The following is a 25,932-nucleotide window of genomic DNA, read 5'->3' on the forward strand; positions in this document are numbered from 1 at the left end:
TAGGTTTCACAACCCCCTCCCTAACTCCCCCTCCATCTCCCCGATCCAGCACCCTGCTGCTATACATAATGCATGAGTGGGCCCATATGCACTCAGGCTATCATGCGTTGCCCTTGCAAGAAGCTCGGATACAGTAAGGTATTATGGTCACCTACGTTCCATGAGGGAGCCATGCCACTCTCCTGTGAGGCCCCTGACCTTAGCATTTCGTTGTGTCCTTCATGCCTCTGCAGCTTGCTGGGGGTTATTATTATTACTATTATTATTATTTATGTAAAGGGTTTATATAGTGTCTTCAAATCTGATTTAAAATAAAACTTTCCAAAAGTTTTTAGAAGCATCCAGTGAACAGTTCTTTGGGGTACGATAAACATTTGTTCTGTGTCAACATCTGCACTTTAAGGAAGACTTTAAGGTCAAGGATATGTCTTTAATAATTATCAATCAATGAATCTATCTAATAATTAATTGTTTTCTTACTCGTCTAAAGCCCAGGCGCCCTGACTTTATTACATTTGAAAGATTCATATGTAAACAGTACTTCTAAATAAATACATTCCATCAAAACTATTAGAGCAAACGGGGTTGTTTATTACATACTACTTAACATGTAATTAGCACAAATGTTGTAATTAAGTAAATGAACCTGTTATAAAACTGCTAGTAGAACTATTAAGAAATGACAATATTGTACACATTGGGAATCAATATAAAGCTTTGAGTTACTGTAAGAGTTCTGGTTTCACAAATGTCCCTGCTGTGTTTTAATGGAAGTTAAAAATGACACCTAGTCCCCCTTCTCCCCTCATCCGGGGACATACGGGTAATATGAGTGTGTTCCCTAGTCCTCCGCACGGCCCTCGTAGCCAACTGTCAGTGGCTCCGAATGAACCACCATAAAGTATTCATGGGCCGGTGTGTCACTGCGGGTCAGGACGCGTGCTCGACGAGACTGTGTGTGTGTGTGTGTGTGTGTGTGTGTGTGTGTGTGTGTGTGTGTGTGTGTGTGTGTGTGTGTGTGTGTGTGTGTGTTTCCATCTTTACATCTTTACGCGCGGCTCTCTGGCGCCACTCGATGAGAGCGTCCGTAATCGCAGTGGGATCTCTGGGCTGGAGATCTCCCCCCCACCCCTTTGTTTTTTAAGCATGAGCGACGAGATCTCTCTCTCTCTCTCTCTCTCTCTCTCTCTCTCTCTCTCTCTCTCTCTCTCTCTCTCTCTCTCTCTCTCTCTCTCTCTCTCTCTCTCTGAACCTGTGATGAATTCAGGGTATAGGACAACTGGGTGACGTCACTAGTGTGACTGAGTTGCGTGATGCGTAATGATGCGCTTTACACACAACACAACAAAACGGTGTGTTATGGCAAAGAAGAAACAGGGGAGAAGGGTTATCTGAGGTGGTAATAACCACAGCCTATAGTTCAGACACAGAGAGAGAGAGAGAGAGAGAGAGAGAGAGGGAGAGAGCGAGAGAGAGAGAGAGAGAGAGAGAGAGAGGGAGAGAGAGAGAGAGAGAGAGAGAGAGAGAGGAATAACGTGACAGATTTCATTCCCCTTTCTAATTATATTGTTTCAACATCAAATAATCTTTATATTTTTCCCCTTTGCCCACATTTGATTCCGCGCTGTTTCTCGGTTCTTTCAAGTGCGTCTCATTCAATTCAAATCAGTTCCCGTCCCCTCCCACCGCAGCATGTAATTACCCATCAGAGACTCGGCTTCCACTTCATTTCTCTTTTTCTATTTTTTTTCTTGCTTTTTTTGGCTTGCAGACCCCCATCCACCTCCCCTTCCCCTCCTCACTTCCCTATTCTTCTTTATTTTCCAGTCCGCTCTTCCAGTTTCACCTCAAAGCCTGTATTCTCAGTGCGTAAGTGCCTGGTTAAACAAGGCCATTTCCATCTGTTAATTGACGCAATTACGCATTTCTCGTAATGGTCACGTAGGTCCCGGGACGCGCATCAATCAGTCCCGTATTGACCTGCCAGAGAGTCCGACTCCTCTGTGCGCATGCGCGCTACAAGGGACCGCCGCTTCTCGGTAACACACAGAGATGGAAACATCAGCGTTATCAACACCAGGGCGTGTGGACAGATGCGAGGTCCTGCAACAGTGCGTCCAGCGAGTTCCTGCAACAGTGCGTCCAGCGAGTACCGCTGCTCATCTGCAGCGTTATCAGCGTCATCCGGACTGTAGTAACACAAGTGTTTATAAGTTAGATTACACCGTGAAATCGTTTAATTTACGACAATAAAAAGTTGTTGTAGTGTGTGTTTGTGTAGACAGATAGATAGATAGATAGATAGATAGATAGATAGATAGATAGATAGATAGATAGATAGATAGATAGATAGATAGATAGATTTAAGCCCTTTAATAAATACAATGATAAACATTTTTAAAATGGGGAAGTTGTTATGTTTTTGTTTGATTGATTGTTTGTTTGTTTGTTTACTGCTAAACTCCTATACAACCCATACAGATTAGTAAACATCACAAGTTTAATTTTTGTCCTAGCAACAAATATGTGGTAATGTTTAAATATTTAAAAAAAACATATTTTTAAAATGATATCAGTGTATGTTTATTTCAAAGTCATTCAAACAAAGAGCTTTTTACGTTTTTTTTTCTAAGCTTTTAAATGTTTTAATGCTCAAAAGCGAGAGGACAGGACGGGATGGGAGCGCGCTTGAATGAGTTTGTGTGTGTGTGTGTGTGTGTGTGTGGTGGAGGGGAGGGGGCTGGCTGGTGGAGGGGGTTGCAAAACACATCTGAGGAGAAGCGCCGCTGCTAGATGTGATTGGCAAACACATTATTCTCTCCCAGCCGCCGGGATTACAGTGACGTCACGCCGCTAGCCCTGCATGGATGAATGCTAAAGAACTATAGAGGCACAAATAATGGCACAAGCAGAAGTCCATATCTTGCAAGTCTTACGTTATCCTTTAAGCTTTCTTCAGCACCAGCAACAATATTTTTTTTTTTGCATTGGGTGTGTGGGTGTGTGTGGGTGCGCGCGTGTGTGTGTGCGTGCGCGTGCGTGCGCGTGTGTTGTTGTTGCTGTTGCTAGTACTTGATTAGGATTTACTCTAATTTCTTGTTTCCTTTGGGGGATTAAGGCATATATATAAAAAGTAAGGGCAGGCGTAAACAGCCTCAGCACTCCCCCCCTTCTTAAAGTGCAGTCATCTATTATTGAGCGAAAGGCCGGAGCGTTGGAAATGCGTGTAAGACGCTGGATTTGAAGTAGATTTGGTTTCAATCGATCAGCGGAGAAGAATATTTGCTGATGGTAACAAAAGAAGCAGCTATGTCTTTCTCTCAGTTCGGATATCCTTACACTGCAACTTCTCAGGTAAGTGACAACATTCTAGCGTCTTCAGAAATATGACTGTTCATTGCTGTACTGTATTTTTTTGCAGGTGTCTGCCTTGATTTATGAGCCGGTGCGTTGACTTCTCATTTTTTACCGCACGTGTCCCGGGCACCTAGGCATAGCGATATTTGGAGTAATTTGAATTATGAATGAACTCACGTGTTGTTGTGGGGTGACAAAAACATGTGTACATTACCTTTAAGGTGTAATTGCGGAGTCCCGACTCCTCCCTTTCACCACTGCCGCGCTCCCTTCCTCACGCGCAGCTAAATTGGTCAACTTTGAACTGGGTCTAAACTGTAACGACGCGTGGCTTTATTTATAGCCCGCTTTTCTCGTACCCTGAGCTGCTGTAGAGAGGCAAACTTTCTTCAGTTCGCTCCAGAAAGTTTTGGGACACGTTTAATTTTAGCTGAGAGAGGCGTTACAAATATTAGGGTTTGGAGATTTGTAATTATTATTAATATTATTGTATTATTATTACTATTTCGCCGTATATTTTTTTGAAACACAGTCGTACGCTGCAAAAGTTTGGACAATCCCGCTGCAATGGCATATTTTGAAGAGTCAAATATAGTTTATCTAGAAGTTTCTATACGTCATTTTCCAGCGCCTCTTTGTTTATTTGTTCTTTGCGGAGTTTAACACGTTGAAAAATGTAATTACAAAAAAAATATGGCATAACACCGACACTGCTGTCATTTCTTATGTTTATTTTTCTGCCCCAATGTCGTGTTACTTTACTCGAATGTCCAGTGTGAGTCTCGCTTAGAATTTCATATCAACAAACTTTGACCGGTGTTGGGGGTTTGGGGGGTGGGGGTGGGGGGTAGCTGCCAAATAATTTTCTTGAGTCAGCAATCAAATAGACCCCCAAACCCTTGCTCCTGGCTGTAAATATCTAGCCCAAAGAAATTCGGAACTAATTCCTCCACCTCACCCCTTTGTGTTCTAGGCTACATTCTGAGCTAAAGACAGAGTAAGGCACCAATAACGCCCTCCAAAAATAACCTCCCGTGGTTCTCTTCATGCAGTTTTTCGTGTCGCCAAACCCCAGTACGACTTGCTGCGATTCGATTTCCAGGTCCGTGTCTGAGGGCTCGAGCGCGCCGCACTCCGCCTCCTTCTGCTGCTCCAACTACGAGAGCCGCCTCAGCGCCGCCGCGCTCAGCATGTACAGCTCCCCGTACAGCGCCGCGCACAACTACAACTACAGCAACTACTTCAACTACAGTGCCGAGCCCTCCGCCATCTACTCCACACTGGTAGGCGCGCCTCTGCACCCTCTCATTTGATCAAAACAGATAGAGATAGCGCGCGACACAGAGTAAGACAGAGAGAGAGAGAGAGAGAGAGAGTGAGAAACGAGAAAAGACCCGGGTCTCGAGCTCCATCGATCGAGCCCCTTCAGACCCTTTTCCGCGGGTGTCGACGCGCCATTGATTTTCCCTTGTCTTTGGCCGCGAGGAACTTTTGGAGTCAAACGAGCAGATAAGCGCGCGCTGTCTCTATCACTTTTGATTTATCACTTCTCTCTCTCTCTCTCTCTCTCTCTCTCTCTCTCTCTCTCTGTCATTCTCTTAGATATGAGGCAGCTGTCTGAGTTGGTCTCATAATCTAAGTATATTTTACCCTGCACTGTGTTATTATTGAGGTTCTCTGTGTGTTTCATGTAAATTATGTGATATGTCTCAGCTAAGTCCATGTATTTGCCCTGTGTGACTGCTGAATATGGCTGGAGTAGTTATTAATAAGTCTGATGGCAAACAAATGGTTCATGAAAGAATGAATGTCCCAAAAAATCTGAAAACCGACATAAAATGTGAGGCCACAGAATGTAACACACAGAATTGTGAGAATTCAAAACTCTGAACGTCTCTGGGGAAGGGGGACCTCATGTGTATGTCTCAGCACCTTTAGAGAAGAGAGACTAGAGTCACTAAGGAAAATCCTTGTAAAATATCTGTATATGAAAATATTAACAACTGCCCTCACCCCTGAGTCTGTGCATATTTTATTTTATTATTATTATTATTGAAATGTTATATTAACTATTTCCTCATTTATAAAAAGTGAGAATGTACTTCCTTTAAAGAAACTACTTGTACCACATTGTTTTCAAGTTTTTTTTTTTATCTAAACTTTGTATAGACTCCACCCACCCTTTAGTCAGTTTATGTTGTTTATTATTATTAGTCTCAAAAAACCTTCAACATTCACGTTTCCTTCTCAAAAGGATAAACCTACAACACACAACTGGGCTTTAAGACCGCAGACTGTAGCATTAGTAAACACACATATATATTTTAAAGAGTACCTTTTTATGGAAACATAATTTAAAAGCTTTGAAAAGGTATATACACATACACCCCTTAAATTCAGAGAAGCTGATTTAGGAGTTATCACTAGTTTCAGTTTTATTGACCACAACCTCAGGAAATATTTCCACCGTTAAAAAGGTAACAGCAAAGTATCTATAGTCTTCTGAGGGTAAATACACTTTGTTTCCCCAGTTTCTTTACTTCTCCTGATTTTAATAATTTTGTGGCCTCTTTTCCATGTGCAGAATCCCCAGTATGAGATTAAGGAGAGCACAGGCAGCCTCCACAGTGGGATCAGCCAGCCTGCTGCTTACTACCCTTACGACCACTCACTGGGCCAGTACCAGTATGACAGGTAAGTTCCAGGCCTCCAGAATAAAACGCTTTGAACGCTTTGAAGTTTTGAAGTTTGAAGTTCTATAAACATACGGCTTGTATAAATAAGGCAATTAAATACAACTGTGCAAGGTTAATTCATGAGGTCGCTTATTTTCCAGATATGGCTCTGTAGATTTCAACGGCTCAGCCAGGCGGAAAAATGCCACTCGCGAAACCACAAGCACTCTGAAGACATGGCTTTACGAACACCGAAAAAACCCGTACCCCACCAAGGGCGAGAAGATCATGCTGGCTATCATCACCAAAATGACACTCACCCAAGTGTCAACCTGGTTCGCCAACGCTCGGCGGAGGTTAAAGAAGGAGAACAAGATGACCTGGTCACCCAAGAACAAAGCCGGAGAGGACAAGAAGGAGAACCTCGAAAAATCAGACCAGGAATGTGTCACCAAAGGTAATTCTTTTAAATGATGGTAAATACACGCAATTTCAAATCCTCTGTATGTGTAAATTACACAGTTATTGCGTAGTAATTACTGAATATTACTATTATACACGAAGCTAATACATGACAATGTGTAAGTTCAGAAACAGTATTGAGAGCTTCTTCACAAACAGCTGTAATATTCAGTAATTATTACATAATAACAATGTCATTTATCCATAGAATATTTAAAGTGAGGGTCTCTTGGAGTCACTCCAGATCCCTAATTATAGGTCTGCCCTTCCTTGCCTAGAATCAAAAGACTGCAAAGAAGAACGAGACCTGCACCTCAGTGACCTGGACGACATCGAGGACGAGGACGAGGACTGTGACAAGCTGGACAGCGACTGTGAAAAATCTGGCCAGGATACAGTCGCCCTTGCCCAGCCTTCTGGACCGACGTCAAGCCCTCCAAAGAGAGAGTGCAACGCTGACCTTCCGGTGCCCTCCGGCTTCCCCTCTTTCCCCTGTGGCCTGAAAGGTGTGACAGCTCTTGTTCCTGATTACCTGGACCCCCTGGGCTCCAAACAGCAGCAACAGCAGCAGCAGCAACAACAGCAGCAGCTCCCAACTTTACCTGCCTCCATGGGTCCCATTTCCTTGTCCCATTTCCAGGCATCATCGGATCAGAAACCACGGATCTGGTCCCTGGCTCGGACAGCAGCTTCTGGTCTGGTGCTAGGGAGCACCCAACATACAGGGGAGCTACGGACTGTGGCTGCGGCAGGACACTGTCAGCTACAAGCATCTCGGCTGCCCACACTGGGCAATGGAGCGCAGTGTGGGGATGCCAAGGGCCTCCAGGCCCCTGCAAACCTGGGCAGTACTGACAACCTGTTTGAAGGAGGGCAGGGGCTTAATAAGGCGTACAGCACAGGAAACTACAGAGGCCTACAACTCCACTGTTCATCCTACCAAGCCCTGACAGACTCCTGCCAGTACTCCAGCATGGAAGGTACATCTTGAATATAGAGTTCTATGCAGTTTATCCTAAAGGTAACATTTGAATGAGTCTTAGATTTGAATACTTGGAAATACAATTTATGGAAATAATGCACATATTATTTATGAAAATAATTATTTAAAGAAGCATACTTTAGGGAACTAAAAGTTGTTTTGAGATACCTTATGCTTTCAGGGGTTGATGCTTTTGGAACCACGGGGCTTTCGTTAAAGTCCTGTTGCTTTATTTAAAAAATGTGTCTTGCTACAGCTTTTCAGAAGCAAGCTACAGTCAGTGACTATTAAAAAGAGAAGCTGTCAGAATTCAGACAAGCGCACAGTTTATCCTGGACTGGTCACTCGGGGAATGTGCCTGAGTTGCTCTTTTGTTTTTCTAGGATTCTGCAGCGGGCCAAAGTCTGAATCCGAAGCCTCTGAGCTCAGTGACACGTGTCTAACGCTGCAGGACACCAAGACGACCGCTTTCAGACCTGTGATGAAGAGGTGAAGCAGGTGAGCCCTTCCAGAGTGCACTCAAGCGCACTTTGAAGCACTTTCACATTCCCAGCAGCCACACTGAAAAGAGAACAGTTGTGATCCCCGTGCAGGAAAAACACGGATAAATCCAATCAAGGTGGATTACAAACCTGAGGCTACAAGCCTTTAGCAAAACACAGGGTTGATGGCTTTACAAGCAGGAAAATATGATGCCAAGGAAAATTTAGGCAAAACAGATCAATATTATTGGATTATTCGTTTTCAGCTCCTTAGCTGTAAGGAAAGGCTAACATCTTTGACAAAGCGTGCATCTAGGCACCTGTATGAAAATCATTGTGCATTTATCTTGACAGAGTAAGACTAGTCTTAAAATGTTTATGAATGTTTTATAAAGAAATAATAGTGATACTAACCCTAACAATATAAAATGATATATTTAACTGAAATATTAAAAAAAACAACACTGACAAGTTTGTTTGCCAAATAGTGGGTCCACATTCATTTGTGCTTCTATTAAACCTTCATTTTTGCTGGAAACTTTTCTTACTTTGGTCTAGACCAGTCTGTAAAGGGTGCATTACTTACAGCACAGTAGAATGTGGTTTGGAACACAGCATACTGCATCAATATTCATTATACCTGTCCCCGGATTTAACACTTCATTGTGTTCTTGTTATTACTACATTATAAGCTGTTTATAACTTATTTATTAACTATCTATGAAGCATTCATTAAACATTTGTCTTCTGTTTTCTCGTTTCTCCTGTGTTTAGGCTCGCAGAGGCGCTGCCCTTAAACACCGGGACGTTGCTGTAACTTATGTTCAGTTATGCACTAAGGACCTGTGATGAAGAAGTAATAAAATTAGCTTGTGGCAGCTGAAACGTGAGCGCGCTTAAAGGGCCGCTCCGCCGGAACTGTGAACGCGGAGGTAGCCATAATTTTGCACAGTATGATTTCCATGGTGTTGATGATGACTTTATGCAATGTTTAAAAAAAAGATAATAATAATAATGCAACCGTAATGGAACAAACGTCCGTGATGTCTGCAATGGCAATCGTAGTCTAGTGGTTTAATTTATGGATGTATTTATTCTTTCATCACTTCATCCACTGTTTTATTTATTCCGTGCCATGCGTCTTTCCCAGTGTTTCCTTGTGGAGTTTCTTTCTCGTGCAAGATGTCACGTGCTAAATGTTTCCCAGTGTTTTTTTTGTTTGTTTGTTTTTTTGCTTTCTCTTTTCCTTTTATTTTGTTTGTTTGTTTGTTTTTTGAAAGACAAATGTGACGTGTGTCTCTTTGTATTGTTTTACTATTATTGTTATTATTATTATTATTATTATTATTATTATTATTATTATTTGATTATTGGCTCAAGAAGCTGAATATCTAAAGCAGCCTAGAGTGTCGTGTGCAAAAGTTTGGGCACACCTAGTCCAATGCATTTTTTTTTTACAGGGTACACGTTTACATTTAGGTTTATTATTATTAGTTTTATACTTTCATTCTCTGCATAATTTCATTATATTATTTGCTGCCTTTGACACACTGTGTAAAAAATGATATATGTATAAATTGTGCCATAATGTTCGCACAATGTTTTTATTTAGATATTTTCCCTATAAATTGAATCGAGCAAATTACATTTAACTGGCAATACATTGTGACAAGGATTTCACAAACTTTTACACACGACATGTGTTCTCAAAAAAATCTGACAAAAAGAAAAGAAGAAGAAAATAAGAAGAAAAAAACAATGACATTGTGAACGGGTCTCTAAATGTTCTCTGTTTTGCCATTTCTAAACGATTTTATAAGAATGCGTTTTTGCCAACCCTGATTCTTGTCATGATTTCTTGCGTGTGTGTGTGTGTGTGTGTGTGTGTGTGTGTGTGTGTGTGTGTGTGTGTTCAATGGTTATAACTCTCTAATGGGCCAATTAAACCATTTGAAGCCCTGCACTTGATCAAAGTTTATGTTCTTGACTGGGCGCGCAGAGCCGGGACGTCGCGGCAAGGTCAGAATTCAGCGGAGCACGTGAATGAACTGTACAAGGCGCGGAAGAAAGGGGACATCATTCGCTCATTGTCATCGTTTAATCGTTAGTGGCATCAAACAGCGCGCGCGGGTACGCGTTATGAATGCAGCCTTGTCCCCGCTCCCCGCGAGCCTCTCAGAGCGTGTTCGCTCATACGGCAGTCAGCACACTATCATTTCTGCTCTCTCTCTAAAGCGATAAACCCGTTGCTTCAAGGACAAGTTCATTGCATCTGAATCCAGATCTTATTCCAACGGCAAGTGTTTCCCGCCCTTTTTATGTATGCATAAGACGAAAGACTTAGAAACGAAGTCTATACAGCGCCTATAGCGAGCTTACACCGAGAATAGCACGGCAGTCGAATACGGTATAAAAACAGAGCCATCTTCCTTTTGGTTTTAGGGAAGTGTATATCATAGTTTTGAGTTAATGAGTATTTATTTATTTATTTATTTATTCGACAACATCATTCATAGCACAACACAAAGAGTTTTGTTAAATTCACCGCAAATCAAACAAACAAAAATGAATAAGGAGCCTTCAAGGTCACTGTGACCTGTAAAATACAAAATAGTTATTATTGTTTACGTCATTAAATATTAGCAGCAGGGATGGTCTAATATAGATTATTATTATTATTATTATTATTATTGCTCTAAAATAGTTTATTTACTTATCATGTAATTACACATGAAAAACCCATGTAACAACAGTGTAACTACTATGGAGTCATTGGTACAGGTGAAATACACTGGCACAACTTAAGTGTAATTTCATAGTTATCCTTATTGTTTTATTCTTGTTATTATTAGTAGTAGAAGTAGTAGGTTGTTGTTGCAGTGCTGCATACTAATATTAGTATTGGTATTTGTTATTGTGGTAGTTGTTGTTTCATCACGGGAGAATTTCAAGGGATTAACTTTTTTCATTTATAAGATGCATTTCTTTTTAAAGCAGAATTTCTCAAAATTGTACTATAAACAATTACAAACAATTATAATAACACTGACTAAACACACAATCATTTATTGTTACGTTTATAACAGAAGGTTTATTTGAAGCAAAAGCCGACAGACAGGTCTTTTTTTCTTCTTAAATATTCAACATGACCTGTGTAAAAGAAGAAAAACGGGGGGAACAACATGTAGCCTAAACTTCAAATAGCCCCCTTCCCATTCACTGACCCAAAATGTACAAGGCGGTAAATGAAGTGACTGAATGATAAACATTATTCCAGGTCGGGATTGGGAGGATTAGAGCATGTAATAAGAGTATTAGGTTAGATTTAGACTCAGAAAACCGTGTGGTCAGTTTGTGGCCAGTGGAAGAGTACTTGACCAAAGCTGGACAAAGGAGTTGATTATTGTTAACACACGCTGTTACGTTTGTCATATTCAGTTGATAAATCCGATAAGGCGCTGAACACCAGGTAAAAGGCCTACTGAAATAGAGTGACATGGATGCCGGTATAAAACTCTGTAATGTTCGCTCAAAAAGGAGGCATTTTATATCTATAACCTATAAAATAATATAAAATAACAGAAAACTCAAATTTAAAAATGGACCGGAATTAAACATTAAAATAACACGTAAAAATAATATTTATGTATTTTTCCTGTTCAAAGTTGCTGTATACAGAGTACAATTCCAAAACAAAAGACGCGCTTTCAAGAACCATATGAAGCAATGAAGGAGGCGCGGTCGCCGTTATTTATTATATTTTTGTCAAAGTAAAGGTCAGCGGGGCGTGCTTTCAGATTATCCGCCAATCTGTCCGACAGGCGAGATATGTTTCTGCAAATCTCTGAAAAATATAATCTCCCTGAATCGCATCCTGAATACTGTTTTGATTAAAAGAAAATCGGCGCGGGACATGCGTCATAATAACACGCAAAAAAGAGACTTTAAGAACCTGGTATTAATGCATAATGAAAAAAAACGGGCTTGACTTCATTGTAGCGATCTGTGTCTTTCTCAGTGTAAGATCACAACAAGATCACGCAGGGATTATTTTTAAAAGGCGTGTCCAGCTGAACGGGTCAAGAAAAGTGGGTAATGTACGTAGCACAGATGCACACGCATGAAGTACAGTTAACGAACTTCCAGGCAAAGGCCCGGTGTAACTGCAATGTGTGTGTGTGTGTTTGTGTGTGTTTGTGTGTGGGCTGGAGTGTTACAGTAAAAACTAAAGGGCCCACAAAAGAACACAAGCACTCTTGGCGCGCGTGAAATATTTAAAGGAAAGTTCATTTAAACGAGTGCCGCAAAAAGGAAAGCTGCCAAACGTTATTGAAGGTAATGATGCATGCGCAATGGGATTAGGAGGCTCGGTACCTGGGGGAGAACGAGGCAGCAATAATGGCGTTCATTGCTAGCACAGAGCATCGGGCTCAGGCAACAGCTAATAGATCAATTAAGAGGCTGTCTTACAGCAGGTTTACAAGACATTCAATCAAGACCGAGAGGGAGTGAAATAAGGTTTAACTGTGTTTTTTATTCCCCTAGAGCTGAGGGCAATGCTTCATTCAACTTCTAAATACTCACATCACAACAGTGCCACTGGTTTCCTTTCTTTTTACCCCATTAGCCTAATGGAACAATGCTCCCAGATGCAGGCTATGCATTATGCATGCTGCATTTCATAATCCTTCCTTAATGCAATTAAAGCGGGACTTTATGTTGGTAACACTGTCCTCAATTAAAGAAAGGGCAAAAGAATCAATAAAAAAATATGTAAAAAAAATATTATTTGGTATTTTGTCACACAATAACAACATCAATAATAATTCTTGATCAATATACTGAGACATCGTGGCTACAACATGAAGTCAAATTTAAGAAAAACAATGGTAACAATGTTGTTGTTTTCACTTTACAGCATGCAGGCAAGTTCATACACGTGTTGAGCTTGGTTTTAACATGTACACGAGCCGATAAACTAATCCAGAACAGATTCGGGATAATCTTCAAAGCAATAAAGGCCCAGAAATACCCATAACGTCATTAGAACGTATTCAAGAGTCCAACGAGTGACAGCTTATTGAAATAAAGGGCAAGTATAGGCTACTTCAGGAGGGACACCAATGGCTGCAGATGACCAGAGAAGAGCTGTAAGGGTCAGCTGTCCTTTCCACCGGCCACCTCACACTTCATTCTGAACCACAAGTGCGCAGTCAAACCTCCCGCTGACACGCGCTCATTTCAGCCAGGGCCACGTGCTCTTTTCCAGCCAAAACAGTCAGCGCCAAAACAGACCTCTAGGGGAAGCCATCAAAATGGAACCCGGGAGCTTTTTGTACTGACGCGAACACTAAAAACATGTCAGAAGGTGATCGTTATTTTAAATGTATATTTCCCTTGTCTGATTTTGGATCGTCTTGGATTATATACGATCGACAAAAATCTACTGTAAAATCATATTTTCACACATGGACCCTCGTTATTAAATACACCCCGATTTAAATCTGCTCAGCAGTTCTTTAAAAATCTACTAAACCAAACTATCAATCTCACGTAACAGTTTTCTAAGAGGCCTTTTGTCAATGGAGGACATGCAAATGACCTTAGGGCAAAGTGTTGATCAGTTGTATTCACTTTATATTCTTATTAACTATAACGCATTTACTGCTCTAATGGATATGCAATGATCAGCCATAACATTATGACCATCTCCTTCGTTCTCCACAGAGGTGCACTTTATAGTTCTACAATTACAGGCTGTAGTTCATTTGCTGCTCTGCATACTTTATTTGCCCTTTTCACATTTGATGTGGGCTGCATTCAGTGACCAGTGATTAAGCAGAAGTCATCAAATCCAGGCTTCTGATCCAGGCTCCAGGACCGGGATTTTACAATGGCCAGCCAGTCACGCCTATACCTGGCCAATCAGGTGAATTAGCAGTTGTAGCCGTAGTCATACCACCATTTTAAAGTCCAGGCCTCAAGTCCAGGTAAGGTTCAAACAGCGTAGTACAGCAGTGGTTTATACACTTGTGTTCCCTAAATGTACATTACATTCGCTTCTCCAGAAGCAGAGGTGAATATTAGTAAGCTTTCATTACAGACCTGTGTTAAATAAAACAACAAATGAAATTGCGCATATGAAATGAACACACCTTAAACATCTACAATGAATATAGAATATGACCCCTAACAATGTACCCTTCAGGGTATCACTACAGTGACAGTTTGTCTGAGAGTGTACTTGTATTTGAGTGAATGTAACTGGAGATCCTGTTGACTACCTTCCACACATATGACTCCAGTCATTTTCATAATGAACCGGCTCACTTATGCCTGTTCAACTCACAAAAGGAGCAGCCCATGCTCTGAAACATGAGGCAGTTCACTGTGTTTCATAACAACGAGGTCCTTGGTCGGGTCAGATAGAGAGAAGAACCTGACCACAATGGACAACAGCCCAATTATGCTGTGTCAAAGGTCAGTGAGAGGCTAACCATCGGAAAGTAGGTTATGAGAGGTTTCTTTGCTCTCGTCCTCCCACGCTGCGCTGGTTGCAACATAAAACTGGCTAAGTGGTTCTGACACACCAGCAATGGGCAGTTAGGCCTAATAAGGCCTGTGATAGCGGCGACATCATCTCCAACAACAATTTGCCCCAAGCTTGGACAAAGGAGGCCGTGCGGAGGTGCCATTTGATGTGTCCCACACTGCGTAAAGAAAAAAAAGAGACAAAAAGACAAAGTCCCTGTGAGGACGGCTCCGGGTTCAAATGTTGATGAGGGGGACAACCAGCACACTTCATTACGTTTTGTCAAAGGGCGCAGTGAAAAGTGCGCAGCTCTTTGTTCCGGTGCATGTCTCCCTCGGTGGAATTCTTGGTTGCCGATGTCGCTACAAGGTCTCCGCTAATGAGTTTTGTCAAAGATAATTACGGGCTCCGCTCAGTGTCCAGGGCCGAGGCTTGAAATGGCGGCTTTGTACGGCCCGTGAGTGGACGGTGCATTTTCGACCTTACCGTGCACTCTGGCTGACCCCAACGCACCCCGATCCGGCCCCGGGCCGGCTGACCAGAAATGATGGAACCCTGTTCTCCTCATGGACCTCACTGCACTGAACCTGCTCCCTCTTGTCCACCCTCCTCCTCTTCCTCCCTCGGCCCCAAACCTGATCCTAATTTCCTAGACCGCAACATGGCCTGGCCTGAATAGGGATGAGACCAAGGTCAAAGTTGAACAAGAAGGTCAGGAGAAGAGAGAGAGAGAGAGAGAGAGAGAGAGAGAGAGAGAGAATTACCATTTACAAATACATTCGCCCATAGAACCTTGTCACCATGGCAATCAATATGTTATTGTAAGACTACCGTAAACCAAAGAGTGGTCAAGTTACGTTGGTTCCACTGATGTTGAGGTTGCGGCCTTCATTCTCAGAAATTCTCATTCTGTTGTTATTGGATTTGCAAACTTGCTTCTTTTGTGTCTATTTCCTTTTTCCATCTCATCCTGAACACAGCCAAGGTTGGTCCTAAAGAGTCTGAAGGCACCAGTCCATCACAAGGCATTGCATACTCACCCAGTCACTCATGTACTCACACCTGTGGACACTTTCACAGCACCAGTCCACGATGTCTTTTTGGTCTGAGGGAGGACACATCTCAAGGACAGTCATGGATTGAACCCAGGACCTTGAGATCCCGGAGCTATGTCAGCGGCACTACCTGCAGAGCCAGTGTCCCCAGGTCTGAGGCAAGTGTGGAACCTGAATTTCTCTCTTTCTTTCAAAAACAGTGAGACCTGCTCAACCAGGTCTCCAAACTCCACTTTTGGAAATGTCTGTTATTTTTCATTTATTTCCCATGACTTTCCAATTTATTAATCTCATAAAAGTGGATTACAGTGTATTATGTAGTCAACTCAGAAATAGCTTGCAATTAATGACTGATAGAACTGAGACTGACTTTGGCACAGCACGTGATATCTGAGTACGACTATGTAATTCTCGAATGAGGAATTTGTCTTGTGTTCTGCTGAAATCTCTGCTTATCGCCATTAAGACGTATCTAGAGTAAATAGGCAATATCACTCTTATTAGGCCGAGCAATGATACGCATTCTAATTTTAATTTAGAGCACTGTAATTCTGCTCTTAATGCACTACCACTGTGAGCGGCCTTAAAGTCCGCAGGGAGCGTCTCGATATTAAATTAGGCTTTGCCACTAAATCGGAGCGACTCTTTTGGATTTAACATTTGCATTACATTTGTTATATGATTACAAACATCCAAACACTCATTCTGAATAAATTGCTAAGTGGGGATTTAAGGATTTAAGCGAGTGGCAGGAAGTGAACTACTGTATTTGCACCTTGTAGACATCAGCTTTTAAATCAGGTATTGATGTTTGTGAGGGTGGTGGAGGGAGGGTGTTAAACACATCCGTCAATCACAGGGGTCAATATATCTGTGTAGGTTAGTGGCAGGCACACTCCTGGACATTGCATGTAAACTGTAAAATGTCTATTCAGTCCAACAAAGCAGAATTCTCTCTCTCTCTCTCTCTCTCTCTCTCTCTCTCTCTCTCTCTCTCTCTCTCTCTCTCTCCTAAATTACAGTCTGCATTTCAGAGAAAGGATCTCACTTCTTCATCACAAGCCCCTCGTCTGGGTAAACATAGCTGCCAGTCAGCCATGAAAATGATGAAGCGCAAAAAAATAAAAAGTATTTTTAAACAATTTTCCTTCAACACTTATTTCTGGATTCCCATCTCCACCATTTTGGAGAATGTGCTTGGATAAAGGAAATAAGAAGAACCTCTGAATATATCCATATGTATAACTCAGCTATCCTTCCTCTGTACCCCAACTTTTTCAACCCTATCATATATATATATATATATATATAGACTGAAGTATAGCTTGGTTAAAAATGCAGTTACATTAAACACAGTCCAATGCCCAAGACGTATTTGGTGTCAGAGCTCTTTCTTTGGTTTTCTACTTGAGCTACAGTGCTAAAGTGGCTAACAAGTAATGGAAACTAGTGTAGAGTAGCTAGCATAGCGTTGACTTTCTTATGTCAGATAAAATATGTTAAATTACATAAAAATATAAAGTAAAAAATAACTTGATAATTACAAAAAGTTTTTTTTAACTCCTACATGTTTTATGTCACTTTAAGGTTTATTTTATTATAAAAAATATATATTTCAGTTTACAGATGTTTAGTAGTTGTTCACAGTGTAGCAGCAGAAGCTGCTTATTTACTATAACAGGAGACATTTTCACAAAACCATATTTTTACATCACAAGGGCTCCTACGTCAGTCTACACTTAAAACGACACATTAATTACACAGTAGTTGCCACGTCATTAATAGTTTTTAAATAATGAAAACCCTGTGTTTTATGAAGTTAAGGCATGATGTATTAGTTACATAGCAGTTACTGTATAATTGATAGCAATTGCTAATAATAAATGTTAAGCAGGTTTAAGAAGTCCGGACCAGATTACACTGTCTAAGCTGTTATATAGAGTATCTGTGTCAGGTTTAGAGCAAGGCTAATTCAGGTTAGCTCTCGGCAGGCCTGCGGTTACTGCTGAGCTCCTGCATGTTCCTCCTCACTGTCCTCGGCCCGGGACGGACCCCTCCTGAGGCGGTGCTCTGCTAAGTCTGAGCACAGCCGGCTCTGCTGGAGAGAGAGAGAGTGAGAGAGGCATGTTATTAGCGCACACGTTACCATCCATCACCTCGGATAGTGCTGGGAGCGAGAGGTGAAGACTCCCACCGTGTGTGTCTTCATGTCAGGGGAGGTCTCACTAGCGTTCATAAAACTGACATCTCAACATCATCATCACTGGGTGAATTATGGCTCACTGTATGGAAACTGACATTGCTCGCAGAGGCCTAATTTAGTTGAAGGGGGGAAAAATAGCTGAGTCTTGCCGGGTGCAGTCTTGCTGAAGTGAAGCTGGATGTGCCCATGTGCAGTTGGAGGACTGTAATATTTCATATTTTTTATTGATTTTTTGGCATTTTCTTTATACCTTTTGTTTGACCCAAATCAGTCAAATCCACTTATTACCCCATGGCAAAATACATCTGTTTTTGAAATAAGTGATACTCTTAGCATAAGGATATTGTATATGGTTCTAAGTAGAATTTGGACAGTTGATTTCTCTAGAACATCAAACTGGAAATTGTAAAAATATACAACATTTTTAGTGCTATTTAAGGCACTAAATATAAACATAATCAATACATTACTAATCAGAAAATAACAATAATAATAATAATAATAAATATTCATATGTAGATAATGGATGGATGGATGGATGGATGTAGATAATTGTATATAGAAGTTTATAGAACCTCTGAAGGGCCCTCGTTTTAGAGAATGAAAAGCCTTATTTTGTTAATATTATTTATATAATATATAATCCCCATTATAAATATAATAATCCCCATGAACATGAAGAGTCAGTGAATATTAGACTGAAATGATGAACAATATACTGTGAAATTAGAGCTCCTGACCTCCTGCAAGGCCTGGTTAAACCAGCAGATAAACAGTTAAAGCTTTCATTTACATACTGCTCTCTGGGTCTGAAAGGATGTTCAGTTTTGCTTTAAAGACACTGTTAATGGGGAAAAATAAAGATGAATAAAAACCTAACACTCATGCTGGTGTTCTCAGAATGGACCTGCCTCTCCAGACAATTCAACCTACTTCTCTGACTGAACTTGACTTGAGGGTTATTCCAGCTGTAATTATGTTATAACACTGCACACTGAACAACTCAACGGCCATTTGACTGGAAATGTAGTAATTGACTTCTATGGAGTAAGTATTATGAAGAGATCGTATTAAATATGGAAAATGAAGGTCAGGCGAGCTGAGCTGAGGCATGTCCCGGGCTCCAGCTTCAGAACCTTGTGTTCCAGAACAGGGCTGGATCAGAGCGTACCCGTCCCAACAAGTTTACACACGCACACACACACACACACACAAACACACACACAAGGTAAAACACAAAAACACACTGCAGCAGGCCTGCGGGGCTCCACGCGCAGACCACACATATTCAGGACTCAGCCTCGTGCGCCATAAACCTGGAGCCATTACGCGCGTGTGGGATTTTCGCCCGGTTCACAAAGCGCTCCAGGCGGCGGCCAATGACAGAGCGTCATAATTACGCATTTTATTGAGCATTTCGTTCCAGCTACACACACACACACACACACACACAGGCTGATCCTGCTCCTAAGCGTTTCCATTCGCGCCCCACCACCTCCACCTCTTCCACCTTTTCATGTGGGGAGAGCTCGAGCCTGTTTCAAAGGTGGGCTCACAAATATTTACGAGCCTGACGTGGAGTCACGTCTAATCAGCGCCGTTTCGCAGGAATGTTGCCACGGGAGCGCGCTTATCTTTTACATTATAAATGATCCTTCCACGGAGACTGCGAGCCTTGATGAGGCTGCCCAGAAATAATAAGTGACACATCTCCGCGGAGCCGCCTGGAAAGGTAGGGGTGGCGGGTGGAGGTTGCGCTCCTGGACAAAATGATGGAAACAAATCACTGACCTCCCTCTTCTGGTCGCGCGCGGAACTGCAGTTAAACGCTTCCAACAGCAGCGTTAAGAGGAAGAGGACGCTTTATTGATCCCGAAGAACACTGCAGTCCAGCAGTGGCAACATTAGTGCACAAGAGCAGATTTACAACCGTTAAAAAAGGGTTCTTCTGTTTGGAACCCTGAGTTCTCTACAGGAACATCTGCATGGGGAAGTGATTATTTAGATTTATGTACAATGTGCTGTATATACAATTTCTGAAAATATCTCAGCACAAAAAAGGGGGTTCTTCTGTCGTTATCAGCTTGTTACATCAAAAGAACCCTTATGATTGTTGTTTAGAAACACTTTCAAAAAGCTGCTGGACTGAAAACACTGAATCACATTCTCTGTTAATCTGAAGAACCATTTCAGCAGGAAGAACCCAGGGTTCTAACCATTGCAATTAATAGGCCTTTGTTCTTTCTCCTTTACTCTATAAGACAGGTGTAGTGTCTGTTTTTGTTGGCTGTTTTGTTTTGTTTTTTTGTTATATAATTTTGGGGTGGGGCTAGTGTAAGGATTTGTGTTCTATGTTCTGTGCTGTAACTTCATTCATTCATTCATTCATTATCTGTAACCCTTAACCAGTTCAGGGTCGCAGTGAGTCCAGGGCCTACCTGGAATCATTGTGCGCAAGGCAGCAACACACCCTGGAGGGGGCGCTAGTCCTTCACAGGGCATCACACACTCACACATTCACACCTACGGACACTTTTGAGTCACCAATCCACCTACCAACGTGTGTTTTTGGACTGTGGGAGGAAACCGGAGCACCCGGAGGAAACCCACGCAGACACAGGGAGAACACACCAACTCCTCACAGACAGTCACCTGAAGCGGGACTCGAACCCACAACCTCCAGGTCCCTGGAGCTGTGTGACTGCGACACTACCTGCTGTGCCACCATGCTGCCCTTTGCTTCCACTTTAAAATCCACAAATAAAATTTTGTATCTTGGAAAAGTATTTGCCAAATAGTGAACCCACGTTCATTTACAGTGTACTTGGCCAGTTATGTTGTGCAGACCCACCAACCAATCATCATTCCTCATTAACATGGTTCTATAGCAGCGAGACAGAATAATGCTTTTCATTCCACCCTCTCATTGTTTTTTTCTGTGATGCAGTTGTCAAATGTTGACTGGTGTACTGCACAGAAGTCATCGCTTCTGAAGACTAACAAGAGCAGATTCCAGCATTTCCCCTTACAGCAATCTGTGAAATGCTTTGCACACCATAAAGGAGTTACACTGAAAAATGTTAGGACCCCCTGGCAAATAGAACATATCAACTCTGTCCTTCCCCTAGCAGACTGGGGTTTGATTCTCCACTCAGGCAGTGTCCCTGAACTAGACTCCCAACCTTACATTAACATACCTCTGTAAGAAGACAGGGAATGGATAAATGTCACTGGAAAATCCATGAACGTGACATATGTTGAATATAAGCACACGTTATATCTGCTTAAGATGGTTACAGTTCCTGGAATCAAAGCAAAAACGACTAATGAGCTGCTGAGAAGCCCCACAGACTGGAGATACAAGAAACAAAGCCATACCCAAGAATGAACATGGAGCAATGTAAGGTGTTTAAGCTCCAACTCAGCAGGAAGACATAAACTGTGTGAGAGTGAGAGAAAGCCATTCTTTAACATAAGGGAAAGCATAAAAACTGTAAAAATCGAATAAAAGAAGTGTGATCAAAAATGGGAAGCTGGGAAAGGAGGTGAGAAGGAGAAAATGTAACCGGAACGGGCTTAATAAAATGCTGGGAATGAAAGAAAAAAAATCCCTAACTGGCTTTCTATCAAAATGAGTCAAATGTAATTGCTTCTCTTCATTTCACCCATTCTCCGGCGTTCCTGCTCCTAATGCCCCCAGTGTGCTTGAGAACCCAGCGGCTCTGAAATGCAGATTTATGACAGTAATATGTTCCTTTCCATGCTTTAACAGCCTATAAGGCCTTACAGCAGGCCTGCATTACCCACAACACATATTTCCCCAGTTGTATTAGGAGGTATAGGGATAGCGATGCTCAAAATGAGGGCCATAAATCACCACTCGGTAACTATTATTCCATTAACAGGAGCGTGGTTCTGTCATTTGGGTCTCGCTAATAGCCCAAAGAGGATGGTGTTCCCATTCAGCTGCCAAAATAAAAGCCAAAGTTAAGACGGTGAGGCGGGTCAATCCATGGCATAGAGTGGGATTCTCTGCTTGTTTGGTGGTCTTGGAGGTTTGGGGCATCTTCTCTTTTCCTTCCCCCTCCACGTTCAGATATTTCTACCATCTGTTCCAAATTTTGCCCCATCGTTTTCCCCTCTCCCAAATGAGTTTCTAAATTCTGCCTCCGCTGCGGTCGTCCACCAAGCCCCCGATGACAAACTGGTGGCGGGCTCTTGCAGTCTCCCATGCCTAGGCCTTGCTAGCAGAGAGCCATATTAAATTTGTTACTAATTTTAAATCTTGGCTGGCAGTTTGCACCGCAACCACAACACAAACAAAAAAAGCACAACAGCAGCTGCCTGGGTTCCTTTTCAGTGGAAATGTTTAGAGAAAAGGACTTAGCAAAAATAACTTGGCATAACGGCATTAGCGCGAAACCGGATCTCTGCCCGCATTTGTGTGTGTTTATGTGTGTGTGTGTGTTAGAGAGAGCAGTGAGTGTCTTTTCCTCAAACGCAGAGGTACACGGCTTCAAAAGGGTCATTTTACACACCTTCGGAGATCAATCTTAGAAACTGGCTGCAGTATTCCCAAACACACCTGTGATGTTGAGTGCTTCCCAGCAGAAACAGAAGAATGAGGCATGGATCTTCAGTATTTGAGCTCGTCTTCTTTCATCTTCTATTAGGTACAGGTGCCTGAGACATGCCTTTACTGTACAGGATCCGGGCCATGTTCCATCCCTGCAAACAGTGAAAAAGAGCAGTCAGAAACAGACAATCTTATGATCACAGGCATCAGTGCGATGGCCTGTAAATCAGTGAAGGGCAATGTAGTATTTACTTTAATGATATGACACATTTACACCTGCACTGACAAAAACAAAACTACAAGAAGCATATTTAATGTGAAAAGGTGTTCATTCATTGTCTGTAAACACTTATCCAGTTCAGGGTCACGGCGGGGTCGGAGCCTACCCGGAATCACTGGGCGCAAGGCAGGAACACACCCTGGAGGGGGCGCCAGTCCTTGGCAGGGTCTTATGTATAATGTGTATGTAACATTAGCAATACGTTGCTCATCCACTTTTGCTCCTTAAACAGTATAAAAAGAGCTTAGAGCCGATGTTGGAGCCCTTGCTACGAACATATGATGCCATTCAGCCATGAGAACATCAATGATGTCAGATAACAACATTGGTGTTGTATGGAGCTAGAGAACCCAACAGAACCCAGGTCCACTGCTCCAAAATGTGTCTTCAAAATATTAACTCTACAGAAGAAAGAAAAAATACCTTCTCATTTTTTAAAAATATAAATATTCCAAGTCATTTTGGAGCATTTCTATTGTTCAATTCATGATGAAATTTTCACAATATCTTTCACAGTGTGAAGGACAGCAGCTGTGGTCAAGTAAATTTAAAATCAACATAAATGGAGGTATATGACTTTCTTTGGACTTCGCTGAAATGCTGGTTACTGTGCATGGATTATGCAGTGATCTTCATCTCATTTTTGAAAACCTGAAAGCAAACCAGAAAAAAAGGAAAAGTGTGAACACTGTAAAATGGGATGATTTTGTATTGTTTTTAAGATGTTTATAACATTTTGTGAAATTTCCACATGAATATTTTTAAAAATACTTTTAGGCACAAAGCCCCTCTTAGAACCTCACTGAAACTCACTCAGTTTTCAGAAATACTTACCAAAGGGTGATGGTCACTGTTTTGTATCAGTGACAGTGTCTTTGTTTTTACAGGAAAACAACATGAACTAGGGGAACTGTATAACTCTGTGGATGTTCAGGCAGAAAATGAAATGAATGAAAGGTGGTCCCTGAGTTTTGCACAGTACTTTATATAATAAATAGAATAGAATGCCTTATTAATTACACTCAAAATGTACAGAATAAATAAAGACAGTATAATGTGTGTGTGCTAAATTAATATTCTGTAACCAGCCTCACATGCACCAACATGCAAACACACTTCAATATTAGAGTGATAAGGTCAAACTGCAGCCAGTTAAGACAGGTATTTCTCTCTCTCTCTCTCTCTCTCTCTCTCTCTCTCTGCCTCTCTCTCTCTCTCTCTCTGTGTGTGTGTGTGTGTGTGTGTGTGTGTGTGAAACACATTTTGATCTTTAATTGTTTTCCCCTCCCTTCAGCTTCAGAGCAGGCGGCCATGTTGGCCCTGAGTGCAGCTGTCACTTGTGGAACTGCACTGACCTCTAGAGACCGATCTATCCTGGCACAACACATGCACACACACACACACACCCACACACACCCACACACACACATTGACAGCTCCAGCTCCATGAGATGCAGTTAAACAACAAACCTGCTTATCCAAATCTTTCTCTCTCTCTCTCTCTCTCTCTCTCTCTCTCTCTCTCTCTCTCTCTCTCTCTCTCTCTGCCTCTCTCAGACACACACACACACACAAATACACAGACCAATGTGGACTGCGTGTTGCTCTGAATCTCAGCCTCTTGCTCAACTTAATGTGTTTAGCAAACACTCATTTATTTTCTTCTCCTCCATAAGACAGAGTGCAATCTGTTTCTGCTTCATTATGTGCAGTTCATCCACAGTTCACACGCCTCTATGTGACTGGATGTATATGTAAGTGTGTTTCACACACTCACACTGATTTCTCTTCCTTGTGGGGACACTCCGTCAGTCCACTCTCTGTAAATCATTACATTTCATGTTGAAAACCTTTTTAAAAGTTAGAGTAGGGTATGGGTTAGGTTAGGGTTAGGCTATGGATAAAGTCAGAGTAAATCAGCTCAAATTTAATGGAATTCATGTCCCCACAATGCCTGAAAACAAAGATATATGGGTATAAATGTAGATTTATAACTGTGACCCTGTTTCGTGTCTCTGGCAATAAAGCTGTCTAACACAAGAGTTTATCATATAAACCCTGACTGCAGTATTAGAAATAGATCAGATGATAAACATATCCCTGTATCCCAGGGTTATGGAATGAAACAATTTTACGATAATGTACATTAGAAAAAAAAAGAAGAATATATATATTTCTAACTGGATTTTAAATTCAAATACAATTTAAAGTGATACAAATCTTATTCTATGCATTTTTAATGGTTCATTTATTAGCAGATTTGTTATACAGGGTAAAGGACAACTGCTGTACTCATGCCATGAATATGACACTGATGATCTGGAAGCCTGAGGCATTCATACAAACAGGTCACGAGTGTCTTTAGATCTTTCAAGTACTGACCTCCAAACAGCAAAGCTTCTTCACTGTACTCAGGAAATGGAGGTTGCCATATTAGCCACAAATGTTGTTCTCTTTATCCAATCTCTTTTATAGTACCATTACTGGCAATTGATTATATGCAATTAATTCACTGAATAAATGGTAATTTGGAACCTGTGTTCTACTGAGTAAACTCTGTTTATAAAATGCCTCTAGTGAGTTGGTGATGGGTGTCACTTGGGATTGTGTAATCAGATTCCACAGGGTGTGAAGGCCACCGTGTTCTTCCAGGATGGATTTTCCCCCTCATTACAGGGTCACACCTTTGGAGTTTATGAGTTTCAGGAGTCCCTCAGAGTCCTGTTGTAGTGCAAGCAGAGCAGTGGTACCCTGTATGACACAGTTTTAGAAAAATAATTAAATTACATTTTAATGCATTGAAATTATAAGCCATTTCTATTGGTTGATTCCTCGTGAAATGTTCAATAATATAAACGTTGTGTAATTGTTGAATTCTCAACACTTTACCTGAGGTTGCGTTAAGTAATAATCAGTGCATCTGAGAAATGTAGGCTCCTTGTGATTATAGCTCTAGTCTTAAAGTTATGGACTTAACTAAAGAACTGGGATGTGTGCACAGGTGTAGATTTATAACATTGACTTTGTCTTGTGTCTCTGGTAATAAAACTGTCCGATGAACATGAGTTTATTACACGAAACTGCCGTAGTGTAGAACCCCGATCATTTTCTGAAGTAAAAGTGCAGCTGTTGAGACCTGAATGCAGCATAAATCCAGAGGTTTTTAAAGCCTGGTATTTTCATACTAAATATTCATGTCTAAGAGAGCTTGTTAAAGTCCCTGACGTTCTGTAGCTCTAGGAGGGAGGCCAAATTATATGTTATTTCTTTTTTTCCCCTCCTTCGAGTGAAGTGTACATGTTTTGATTAGCGAGCAGATGGATACACA

The 25,932-nt window shown here is 41.6% G+C and overlaps 1 pseudogene; it reads left to right on the plus strand.

The window, feature by feature from the left end:
* The first annotated feature begins 3,288 nt into the window (after positions 1–3,288).
* On the plus strand, positions 3,289–9,159 carry LOC136679720 (Iroquois homeobox protein 6a-like; annotated as a pseudogene).
* Positions 9,160–25,932: the final 16,773 nt, after the last annotated feature.

The sequence above is a fragment of the Hoplias malabaricus genome, chromosome Y, assembly GCF_029633855.1.
Source record: "Hoplias malabaricus isolate fHopMal1 chromosome Y, fHopMal1.hap1, whole genome shotgun sequence".
Lineage (NCBI taxonomy): Eukaryota > Metazoa > Chordata > Actinopteri > Characiformes > Erythrinidae > Hoplias > Hoplias malabaricus.